The sequence below is a fragment of the Ascaphus truei genome, chromosome 3, assembly GCF_040206685.1.
Source record: "Ascaphus truei isolate aAscTru1 chromosome 3, aAscTru1.hap1, whole genome shotgun sequence".
Lineage (NCBI taxonomy): Eukaryota > Metazoa > Chordata > Amphibia > Anura > Ascaphidae > Ascaphus > Ascaphus truei.
This window is the reverse complement of record NC_134485.1, coordinates 346,882,851-346,895,721: the sequence shown is the minus strand read 5'-3', so window position 1 is coordinate 346,895,721 and position 12,871 is coordinate 346,882,851. Positions and strand designations below refer to the sequence as shown.

At 43.5% G+C, this 12,871-nt stretch overlaps 1 protein-coding gene across 4 annotated transcripts in view; it reads left to right on the top strand.

Annotated features, from left to right (window-relative positions):
* Window positions 1–12,871, top strand: part of TARBP2 (TARBP2 subunit of RISC loading complex) — a 51,835-nt gene that overhangs the window by 21,818 nt on the left and 17,146 nt on the right. The gene's annotated exons all lie outside the window — the stretch shown is intronic.

Below are 12,871 nucleotides of genomic sequence, written 5' to 3'. Positions count from 1 at the left end.
ATGGGAAAGGAGCGCATTACCTCGCTGTTTGGTGCTTCACCTGTTGGTTGCAGGAGGTCTGAGTGGTTTGCTTGATGTTATGAGACTGGACAGGACTGGCTCTTACAGGATTCTGGTTCATCTTGGTGTTATCAGCGTCTCCAGTAGCGATGGCTTCCACAAGTGTAGGCGTCGGCACCCACCACTACACACATACCTTCTCTCAGCCCAGGGACTGACGCCATAGGCTGAAGAATAATTGCAGGATCTTTATTCACAGCATATATCATTCAGTTTAGCAGCATACTTCTCTGCGTACGCCCCAGGACTTCTGGACGGTGCTTTGCTTCCACTGCTCCAGGTTGTCTTAACTAGCCAGCCAAGTGAACAAGCTTACCCTGCAATGGGGAAGACTCATGGTTCCCACCATCTCTTCACCATCCTTCACCGTAGCCAGGGATCAGGCAGGGACACAGTCCTTCATCCTCTCTCTCCCAGGGGAAGAGAGATTCTCTGCCTCCTTCTCTCAAGGTTGCCAGGGAGACTCCACACATCCTCTCTCTTCACGGTGGAGAGGAAGACTGCCCACTAACTTTAGCCTACTCCCCTTAGAAAGTTCCAGAAGGGGCGGGCTTGTGGACTGTACCCACCTACAAGGGGCTGTACACAGGCCGAGTCACCACAGGCCTTCCTTCACTTTCTGGGGAAGCGGGAAGGGGGGGGGGCCCAAGGGGCCACAGATTAACCTGATAATGCCTGGATCTTAACAGGGCTTACATAGCAGATACACTATGTGGGGAGAAACAGGTATGGCTTGGACATACCCTGTTACACTTATAAGACAGGGCATCCCTTTTAAAACAGAGGTGATCTCTGACCCGGAGGGCAGGTTCTTAGCAGTCCGCGGGACGCTAGCAGGATCAGTTCTGACGTTAATAAATGTATATGCACCAAACTAAGGCCAAGCAGAATTCCTAAAGAAGGTCTTAGATTCCATAGACCCTCAGTTACTGTCCTCCCTGATCTTAGGCGGGGACATGAACATGGTCGCCTCCCCGGAACTAGACAGATCAAACGCAGGGTGACGAGCGCACTCGTGGTTAATTTGTAAAACCGCCAAAAAAATTAGGAAACTTTTATAAGGGAATATGCCCTAACCGACGTATGGAGGGCAAACCACCAGGGCCAAATGGTCTACACGTTTTACTCAAACCCACACCAGACATACTCCAGATTGGACTACCTCCTTGTCACCAAAAATATTCTCAAAGCAACCTCTCAGTCCTATATCGGACCAATCGCATGGTCAGACCACGCCCCGGTGGAGATGACCCTATCACCCCTGTTTACTAGAAGCAATCTCTATCATTGGAGGTTAAACGAATCACTGTTGAACAACGCAGAAATAGTAGACAAAATTTAAGTTCTCATTAAAGGACTATTTCAATTTAAGCAAGGGTTCAGTGGAGTCGCCCTCAATGCTGTGGGACGCACACAAAGCCACGATCAGAGGGGTGTTAATCTCCATAGCCTCCCACAAGGAAAAAGCCAAACAGGAACTCCACAAGGAAATGGCGGATAAAATTACAACATTTAGAACAAACATAAATCTAACCCGTCTAAGACGGTATACAAATTTCTAATGGCGGCCAGACTGGAGCTAAAAAAGATACAACTGGAGGAAGTAGAGAAAGCATTAAAATGGTTCAACCAACTATATTACGATAAAGGAAAGCAGACAGGATCCTGGCAAATAAGCTCAGAGGCATAAAAACCAAAACACATTCCCTGCTATCAAATGTAAAAACGGGTCCACCACATATGACGAACAAGAAATTGCCTGCGAGTTCATGCTGACCTATATGACCTAAACCGGCCAAGAGCTCTCCCACCGCCTCAAACTCTGAGACCATATCAAAATACCTAGACTCCTGTAATCTCCTGCAGATAACCGAAATAGACAGAACAAACCTAAACCGTAAAATAACACAACTCTAATTAGTAAAAGTGATAAAGGACCTTAAATCAGGTAAATCACCAGGACCGAACGGCCTTTCAAACATATATATTACAAAAAAATTCCCCCGCACCTCAGCCCATACCTACTTCAGATGTATAACTCCTTTCTAGAAGGCAAACTGATCCCAGAGAACATGACTACAGCTAATATAGCGATCATTCATAAACCAGGCCAAGACCCCCTCCAATGCGGCAGTTACCGTCCTATATCTCTATTAAACTCAGACCTTAAAATGTACAGCAAGATCCTAGCCAATAGGTTAAACACTATTACAAAGGCTTATCAACATAGATCAGGTGGGCTTTGTATCAGGATGACCAGCTTCGGACAATACAAGAAAAATAATCAATATCATAGAGCATGTCCACTCCACTAAAACAAAGGCAAGCCTGCTAGGCCTCGACGCAGAGAAGGCGTTCCACACAATAAAGTAGACATTCCTGGACAAGACCATGCAGTCAGGTTTCTCAGGACCATTCCTAGAGGGGGTCAGAGCCCTCTATCACTACCCTAGAGCCCTAGTTATATTACCAAGTAATAAACTAGAAAAAATAAATATTAAGAATGGTGCAGGGCTTCCCCCTATCTCCCCTCTTTGCACCATCAATCGAGCCTCTGGCCTCAAAGATCAGAACGCACCCAGGTATTCAAGGAATAAACATAGGCGACAAGAATGACAAGATATCGCTGTTCGCAGATGTCATCCTAACCTTAGCCAACCCACTGATCTCTCTACCAAATCTGCTGAAGTCACTAGAGGATTTTGTATCCAGATAACCCACCAAATTCAACCAGGACAAATTGGAAGCCTTGAACCTGTCCCCGAATCCTGAGATCCAACTTTACAAAAAAAATTCAAGTTTTAATGGCGACCAATTCATATTAAATATCTAGGTGTCAACATCACTAGAAACTACAAATCCCTCTCAAAAACAACTACCCCACATTTATTTGACAACATTAAAAAGGAAATACTGAAGTGGAGCAAGCGTCAGATGTCGTGGATAGGTAGGATAACCTCCATTAAAATGAATATCCTCCCCAGACTGCTATATTACTTCCAGGCCCTCTAATTCATGTACCAAGAGAAGAACTAAGAGCAGTACAGAACCAAATCTCCCAATTCATCTGGCAAGGGAAAATACCAAGGGTGGCTAGGTCAGTGCTGATGGCCTCCAGATCGAGGGGTGGCAGGGGTGTCCCAGATATACTTCAATACTTCCATGCAGCACAACTACGTCAAATAGTCATCTAGAACGCTGACCCAGTTCTTCTGGGTAGCAATCGAATCGAGCTGCTCGGAGGACTCCCCGTTACCAATATCGCTCTGGACAACAGGGAAAAAAGATCAGGGACATAAGCCAGAACTAGGACCTTTTTTAAAATTCACAATGAACATCTGGGCCAAAACATAATTTAAATTTGCGTCAAACAACTCCCAGATCACCCCCCTCTTTGATAACCCAGATTTCCCACCAGGGATAAGATCAAGCCATTTCCACCAGTTTAAGAATTAAAACATTAAAAGGATAGGAGACTTACTTCACAAGGGGAAACCCCTAAGTCTCCAAGAGCTTAGAACCAAATATAACGCCCCAGAACTACCTCTTCCAATTCCTACAAATTAGACATTTCCTCTTGTCCGTCTCTAGGACCTTAAAATTTGCAGAGCTGACCAACTTCGAGCAATTATGCAAAAAGGAAAAATACCAAAAAGTACTAATAATTTATGCAGGGCTAAAACCGGCAGGGTCCACTACGGACCATAGTTATATGACCAAATGGGCCAGACACCTGGGGCTGGAAATCGACCGCGAAGGCTGGAAAGATATGTGGGATAACGCGGCCAAAACCTCCATCTGTACCGTCACGAAAGAAAACGTATATAAAATAATATACCAATGGTATCTCACACCAAAGAGGCTAAAACCGATCTTCCCAGAATCTTCTGACCAATGCTGGAGGGCATGCGACCAGGTAGCCGACAGGGCCCACATATGATGGTTCTGCCCGGCAATACAAAAATAGTGGAAGATGATCCAGAAGTTATAAAGAGACCACAGGCTTAGAAATCCCCTTGTGCCCCCTGGTATACCTGCTGGCCAAACCAATAGAGGAAATAAGCCATCCTATTAGGTGCCTGATATCGCATAGCCTGACAGCAGCCAGATGTGCAATGGCAGCCGCTTGGAAAAACCCATTGCCCCCATCCAGGTCAATGGTAACAAATAGAAATAACGAAGTGATGTTGCTGGAGAGGCTCACTGCCTTCCTTAAACACTCCACCGAAAAAAAATTCACAAAATATGGGAACCCTGGCTAGAAGCCTAATAGAAGACAACAGTAGGAGTTCGAGTAGCTTGAGACCAGGGGTTGGGCCTGGGACGAAGGGAGCTAGACAGCAGAAATGAGAGCGACACAGAGACTCGCTGCCCAGGGAGCTGAACCAAACAAGACAAGATGGCTGGTATCCACCCCTCGCCCTCCTACCCATACCCCCCCCCTCCACTTTATTTTCTCTCTTGCTGTTTCTTTCTTCTATTCTCTTTTCTTTATTTTTATATTAAAAACGGATGTATAAATCTAAAATCAGTTTGGGTTCCACGGATCCCCCATGTACTAACTGTTATGTATTTACAATTGTTTCAAAACACAACAAAAATTAAAAAATAAAATCAATGTGAGACCATTTTAGCTTTGAAAGAACTTAGACTGGTGGTGGATTTGAGTCTCGTGTAGATTGTTCCAGTTGTGGGGTGCACAGTAAGAGGAGGAGCGGCCTAATACTTTGTTGAATCTTTGGACCGTGAAAAGTCCCTTGGAGTCAGATCTCGGGTGATAAGTGCTGCATGTGGTAGGGGTGAGAAACTTGTTCGGATAGACGGGTAGCTTGCCCAAGAAGTATTTGAAGGCAAGACAGGAAAGATGAAATTTGCGCATAGACTCAAGTGATAACCAACCTAATTCTTTGAGCATTTTGCAGTGATGTGTGTTATTACATTGGAGGACAAAGCGGCATATTGAATTGTAAACAGTCTAGTTTGCTAAGGTGTGTTTGGGGTGTTGTGCCGTATACTATGTCGCCATAGTCCAGGCCTGCACCACTCAAGTCCTCGAGGGCTGCAAACAGGCCAGGTTTTCAGGCTATCCCTACTTCATAAAATACACCTAGTTTGGCATAGGTTTTGGATGTCAGGGTATCAATGTGCAACCCAAATGTTAAGTTTGAGTCAAACCATATGCCCAGATATTTTGAAACTAATGACAGGGACTAGGATGCTATTAGAGTTGGTTCTGATCTGAAGCGCCGTCATTGGTAGCTTTAGAAATGTAGCCTTGGTCCCGAATACCATTGTTAGTCTTGTCGGTGTTTAAAAACAGTTTGTTTTGGGAAATCCAGTTTTTAAGTCGCAAAAAAATCAAATTGAAGTATGTGTTCAAGGTCAGGGAGGCCAAGGCTGTGTGCATATAAGATTGTGATCTGCATACATGTGTATTCAAGTGGCTTTATAAGCTGTAGGTAGATCATTGATAAGAGAAAATCCTTGCCAAACTCTTCTACATGCTGCTTGAAGAACAGGAAAAACAATTGAAAATGTCATGGAAATATCTTCCTACCATAAGAAGAGATTAAGAAGACCTCCAGAACTACAGACCAATCCATCTACTTCAAGAAGATGCTCCCTAAAGTGGCTGCAACAGACCATGGATTTTGGCCACAGAACAAGCATGATTTCACAGTGGATATAACACAATGAACCACATACAAGAAGTGATTTCCCCAAAGTAATGAATACGATTTACCACTCTGTTTAGGATTCGTAGATTACGAAAAAGCATTTGATTCTGTCTGCAGCTCAAGCTGTTCTAAATGCATTAAGCGGACAGTGATATTGTAAAAAACATTTGAGACTGTCACATCAATCCTTAGATTACATGAAGATACAAGCAAGATGAGGATCAGCAAGTGAGTGCAACAGGGAGACACCATGTCACCAAAGCTTTCCATTGCGATATTTCAACGATTGTTCAAGACATTGATTTGGAAAGAAAGGCACCAAAATCGATGGTGAATACTTGACTTGTCTATGATTTCCAGATGACATTGTTATTTTTACCCCAAGTCCAATCTCCAGCAAAAATCAGAGATCTCTCCAAAGCAAGTAAAAAAGCGAGTCTCCATATTCAACAAATGTCAAGTCTTCAAAGATTGAAATAAATGGAGTAGAACTATAAGAAGTCGAAGACGGTCTACATTGACCTGGCAAGTAACAGTGGATTTCGAATTAAATCAATGGGAGAATGACAATTGGCTAGAGCACATTTGTAATTAACCAGACCATCTCTCCAGCAAACTTTCCACTGTGATTCAAGAGGAAAGTTTTCGAGCAGTGTATTCTGCCTGTGCTCAAGTATAGATATGAAACTTGGACCTCGATTGCAAAGCTAATTCGGACAACTCAAAGTAAAGAGATTTCATGCTGGGTATTGCCTGATGACAGGACAAAGAATGAATGGAGATGAAACCAAACCAGTCTGTACCATATTTAAGCCTATCTTCAACTCCCCTTTTTGCTGTGTGCATATTTTAATCATTTCATCTGCTAACACCTGGGTATGAGAACTGTCTGATTTACAAATAACATTTGCCTGACGTGTGCTTATTGAGCTGTGTCTGGGCAGAGCTTAACCGAGTCAGGTGACTTATTAGACCTATATATTTAGAGACACTTTGGGAAAGCGGCATCTGCAGGGGTAGCGACATGCCATTTAAGTGGCATACAGTGTGGCATTTTAAGAGGGAGTTAAACAACAGGAGTGTAGCAAGTGTACAATAGAACACCCATTGGTCCTGGATACTGAATTTGAACTACGCTGAAACGGAGGAGAATTTCTATCGGAGATTTAAGAAGACGCAGCTCTCTTCACGCTAGAGCACCTCCACTCATATATTGCATGTCTCACAACTTCCCCTTCATCGTATCTTAACTTTCATTTTGATTGACCTGTCCTCACTTATCTCTCAACACTAAACTCACTACTACCCCACCACCTCCTACTATTTTATTTTTGCTCTAACCACCTTGTCAAACGACGTGTTTCTTTCTACCAACCTCCATTCTGTCTCAAACTCCATATATCTCCTTCTCCACTTCTCAGTTCACATGAACTCCTCCTTTCCTACCCACACCCTCTGACACTACACGGCTATAACCCCTGCACTAAAACACACCCTTAAGTCCTTACATTATCTTTCAATGCTTTCTCTCATTCTGGAGATCTCTCCCAATCCTGGTCCCTGCCTTGTTTCTACATGCTCTCGTCCTCACCTTCCACTTCCAACTTCTACTCCTCCTGGTGTCAACCACTCTAACCTCCTACCCATCCCCTGTCAACCTCTCTCTTCTCTCCCTGTGTCCTTTGGAATGACCTCTCCCTTTCCAACAAGTACCTCTCTGTACATGACTTGTTCTGCTGTCATCTATCGCCTACCTCTACTCATCCCCTTCTGTCTTTCTCTCAAACTTTGAATTCTGTCTCTCCTCTGTCACCGCTGTTCCTCTCCTTTGGGACTTCAACTGTCATAGTGATGACCCCTCTCTCCCTTGGGTTTCTTGCTTTCTCCCTTAAGGACGGCCACTACCTGGACCGGCTTTTCACACAACTTTCTCTCTAATTTTTCAATTTCCCCCTTTCCCCTCTCTGACCATCTCATCTCACTTCTCTATTAACCTGCCAGCTTTTGATTTCACTTTGCTCTCCTCGCGTCTGACGGGCTCGTCAGGAACTAGAACTCTGTCTTCTTCCTCTCTTTTAATCCCAGACCCTGGCTAAACTGCCACACGCATGCTGCACTCGTTCCTCTGAATGCCTCTGGAGGAAATCTCTCTCACTTCCTTCACTACCAATGTATTATCCTGTTTAAACTCTGCCTTCTCCCAGGCTGAACAAACCTACTTTTCTTCACTAATAAAAATGCACATGTCTAACCAATGTCTTTGACTCTGCTTAGACCACTCTCTGTTGCCTGTTTTGTCTTCCATTTCACCTCAGGAGTTTGCCTTATTCAAGACAATGGTGGACTCCATACTTCAAGACATCCCCTCTATGTCCTCACATTCTACATCTCTTCCTAACATTCCCCCAGCCTTTCTCAACTTTTTTTTTCCTGTCACAGAGAAGGATGTGTCACTACTGATCTCCTCTTCTCCCTCTACCACTTGCCCTCTCAACCGCATTCTCTCCCCTATCCTCAAACCACTTGGTCCTACTCTAATCCCTACCCTCACACAAATGTTCAACTCCTCCCTCTACTCTGGTAGCTTTCCTCCCTCCTTCAAACACGCAACAGTTATACCATGACTCAAAAACAGCACTCTTGACCCTACCTCTCACCCTGTCTCCCTCCTGCCTTTTGCTACTAAACTCCATGAATGCCTTGTGTATTCTCTCGCTTGCTCCATTTTCTCACCATCTATGTTCTCCTAGACTATTTACAATCTGGCTTCTGCAATGCTCCCTCCACCGAAACAGCCTCACTAAAATAACTAATTACCTCCATTCTGCCAAAGGTCATTACATTCTGCTTCTATTGCTCGACCTCTCATTAGCCTTTGATACTGTGAACCACACTTTTTGTCTTTCACATTCTCCATACCCTTGTTATCTGTAACAGAGCTCTATCCTGGATTTACTCTTACCTCTCCCATCGTACTGTCATGTTTTCTAATACAACCTCCTCCTCTGTCGAGCTCTTTGGGGGGGTATCCCAGTGGTCTGTCCTGGGACCTTGACTCTTTTCGTACACTCTCTAGGTGACCTTATCACGTCTCTTGGATTCAAATATCACTATATTTCTGATAGCGATTGTGAATGTGCCATGAAGAAATCTCTTGCACATATTATGCATTTGGCTTTCAGCCTTCCCCTAGCTACATAGTAGCCTTTTAACCCTACGTTATACATTCATGCGTCGTCTCTGGGGACCTTTATGATTTTATTGTTGATTCATATCTATTGGAGTACTCAATTGGATGTATTGATCTGCATACATATTTAGTATGTGAGTGCTGTGACATTGTACATCTATCGCTCACTAGAAGTTTTCTATGAGTACTCCCTCTGAATCAACTTTCATTCAGTGTAGGTGTACATTTATGTGTCTTGTCCGGTACATCTCTGATAGGACAACAATCACCTACACTTCTATACCTCACTGAGGCATAAGCTAAATATCTATCCTGCATATGCCAGTTACTTAGGGTTCCCTAGATCTACATGGCAACCAGCCTAGTCTATAGGACTGGGAGTTAGCTATTTAATTCGGTTTTAAGTGTTTTGTGTTCACTGTTACCCTAACAATTAATGGTTTATTTATTTATACCCTTTCATCACCCTACGAGTGCTTGTTCTAAAGGGGTCCTCCTTCTTGCCTATGCAAGTACTTTCTATGTTACCCAGTTCACTTACCCCTGGCACCGTTTCTAGGACAGTAGCAAGAGCTCACTCCCTCACTTCCCCCCTTCCTTTTTTATCTCAAACTTAACTTGTCACAAATGGAGCACCTCATACTTGCTCCCAAGCCTGGCCCTACTGCCCCTTCTACATTACTGTTGGAAGCACTATCATAAATAGGGTGACTATATATGTCCTGGGACAAGTTTCACGCCAGCGCAGGGACAGTGGCCCAAAAAGTTGGGACCCCGGCCTAAAAACTGGGATGTCTGGTCAACCTAATTATACTCCCAGTATCACAAGCACAAGGCCTAGTTGTCACATTTGACTATTCTCTCACATTGTAGCTAAAAACTTTTTTGGTTTGTTCCTCCGTATCCGTGCAAAGATACGCCCTTTCCTCTGTCGCTCTACTGTTAACTCTTAACACAGACCCTCATTCTCTCCCGTCTCGACAATTGTAACGTTCTGCTGTCTGGCATTCCTGCCTCTCACCTGTCTCCCTTTCAATCTATCCTAAACTCTGCTGCTAGAATCCCTTTACTCTCTCATAAATCTGTCTTGGTGTCTGTTGCTGAAATCCCACTCCTGGCTTCCTATCAATTCCTGTATTGCACACAAAATTCTCTTCATCACTTTTACGGCTATACACTTCTGCCACTCCCATCTCCACTCTAATTTCTCGCTACACACCGTCCGCACTCTTGCATTCTACTTAAGGATGTCTTCTCTACCCCTTTTTGTATCTAGGGCCCTCTCCCGCCTTAAATCGTTCTCCCTCACTGCTAACAACTCTGGAATGCCCTTTCCCTCAATATCCGACTAGCACCCTCTCTATCCACCTTTTAAGACCCATCTTAAACCACACCTCTTTAACGAAGCACGTGGATAGGGCTGTGGCTGATACTCTACACACCTCATACATCGACCTTGGCCCCTTGCAGACGGACTTACCAGAACACCTTCCTACTGTCTCTGTACGTTCTTCCTAGTTACCACTTAGAGTGTAAGCTCTTTGCAGTAGGGGCTCCCTTTCCTAATGTTACTTTTATGTCTGAACCGCTTTTTTCTGTTCTGTTATTTCATGTATTACTACTGAGAAGCGCAATGTGCATAAATGGCGCTATATAAATAAAGATATACATACAAGGGTGAAGAAACTAAAATGGCCGTTGGCTGGACAGATTGCAAGAAGAAATGACCATTGATTGAAAAAAAAATAGTACTCGACTGGATTCCAAGGGAAATTTAAAAGATCAAGATGTCGACCAAAGTAAGATGGGAGGATGAAATCAGAAATGTGTTGGAGCAACGTGGAGAAGAAAGCCATGCAACCTCCGTTCTTGGAAGGTCATTGTGGAAGTCTTCATCCAGCAGTGGATTGACAAAGGCCGATTAGGATAACTTTTTTTTTATCTAGGATGGTGCTGTGCCGCCTGAAACTTAATGTCTAAAACTGAGTTCTTAATATTTCTTTCTAAACTATCACTGTAAACAGAACCACTGTCTACCCTGTCACCAATGCACATTGCCTCAGTGTGACATTTGGTTACTCCCGCTCCTTCTCTGTTCACATTAATGCCTAGGATAAAAATGGTCACTTTTTGCTCCATGACATTGACAAGATCCACACTTTCTTCTGTCAATCTACTGCTAAAACTAGTGCATGCCCTTGTCCTTCCTCTGGATTATTGTAACATACGGTTAACAGGCCTCCCTGCCTCACAGCTTTCTCTTTTGCAATCTATCCAAACTTCTGCTGCTAGAATAATTTCCATTTCTCCCCGAACAGTCTCTGCTTATCTCCTCCTTAAATTTCTCTCCTGGTTTCCCATCAAGTTTCAGATCACAGGCAGGAAAAACTGAGATGAATCTCCTAGTCCAGTACTCTAAGAAATATTAAAGATGTGCGTCACATAGTATCAAGTCTTTTTTCCCCCTCTCTCTATAGCACAGATATTTGACTGATCCAGGTATATGATATATTCACACACAAGCCATAATGGCTCACAGAGTGGGGTATAATGTTAGCAGATAGATACAATCTAATAAACCATAACCCCTAGAGCTAGACTTGGTGAATCACTCCCATGAATGTACTCACGACCTCCATTGATAGATCCCTGGACCACCCAAGAGGTTTTCATAAATGTGGGTTTTGCAGTGTATGCAAATATGCGAGACCTATGAAATCAATTGCTTCCCAGGTTGCAAAAGATGTATATAGAATAAGAACTTTGGTCACATGTAATACTGACCATGTAGTATATTGTCTTAGATGTGGTTGCGGAAAAATGTATGTAGGTAGAACCATGAGACCACTAAAAAACCGCTTCGTGGAACACATCAGATCAATTAAAAAAGGAGACATGAGATTTCCTGTCTCCAGACATTTTGTAGAATGCAATTAAGGAAATCTAGATTGCTTTTCGTTTAATGCTCTAGAACACATTCCCTTGCTTATTAGGAAAGGTAATAGGCTAAATATCCTTGATAAAAGAGAAATGTTTTTGGATCTTCTCATTGAATGCATTGAGTCCGACAGGAATGAATACGGACTGGGATTTGAAACACTTTCTTACCTAGGATGTATTCTTATCTCATTGATGTAATTTCAGTGGCCTATAACATCTATCTGATATTTACTCCTTCCTACTTACCAATTAGATTGTAAGATCTTCGGAGCAGGGACTCCCTTCCCTAAATGACACTCATGTCTGAAGAACTTATTCCTATGATGCGTTATTTGTATTATTTGTTACTTATGTTATTATGTCACGTGTATTACGGCAGTGAAGCGCTATGTCCATTAATGGTGCTATAAAAATAAAGATATACATACATGTAACGGTGTTTCCTCCACCCTCTGGGAGCTTCCCCCGTTACCAGGTGTTGTGTAGTGCTGAGTACCTGCTGGTTCACAGAAGCTCTGCGGTTCTGCCATTGTTGGGGAAAACAGGACAGGCTTTTGGGGTGATAGCTGGTTCTTTCTCACTCTTGGTTCAGCGCCTCAATCTCTCGCAGACTCCAGGAGTGCTGGAGGCAATCCCTGCAGGAGAACTCTCTGATACTCCCCCTCATAGATTGCAGACTCGGGAAGAAGGATATTTTATAAACGGGAACAGCTTTTAATTCCAACAACACAGGATACAGCATATACCGCATACACAGGCCTTAGCCCGCCTCCCCACTTGTCACTCAAGGGAGCTGTTTAATGCAGGGGAAAACCCGTATGGGCCAAACACTGCCTGAACTGTACCAGGACTTACATGTCAGGCAGGGTAGATTAGTAGCCAAAACCATATATGGCTACACTCTCCCTCTGGTGGAAAATCCAACGTCCCCACTTGGAACCGAATTTAGATGTACCATCCTTCAGCTTGGAACAACCTGGAACAGTTATACCATACAATTGAC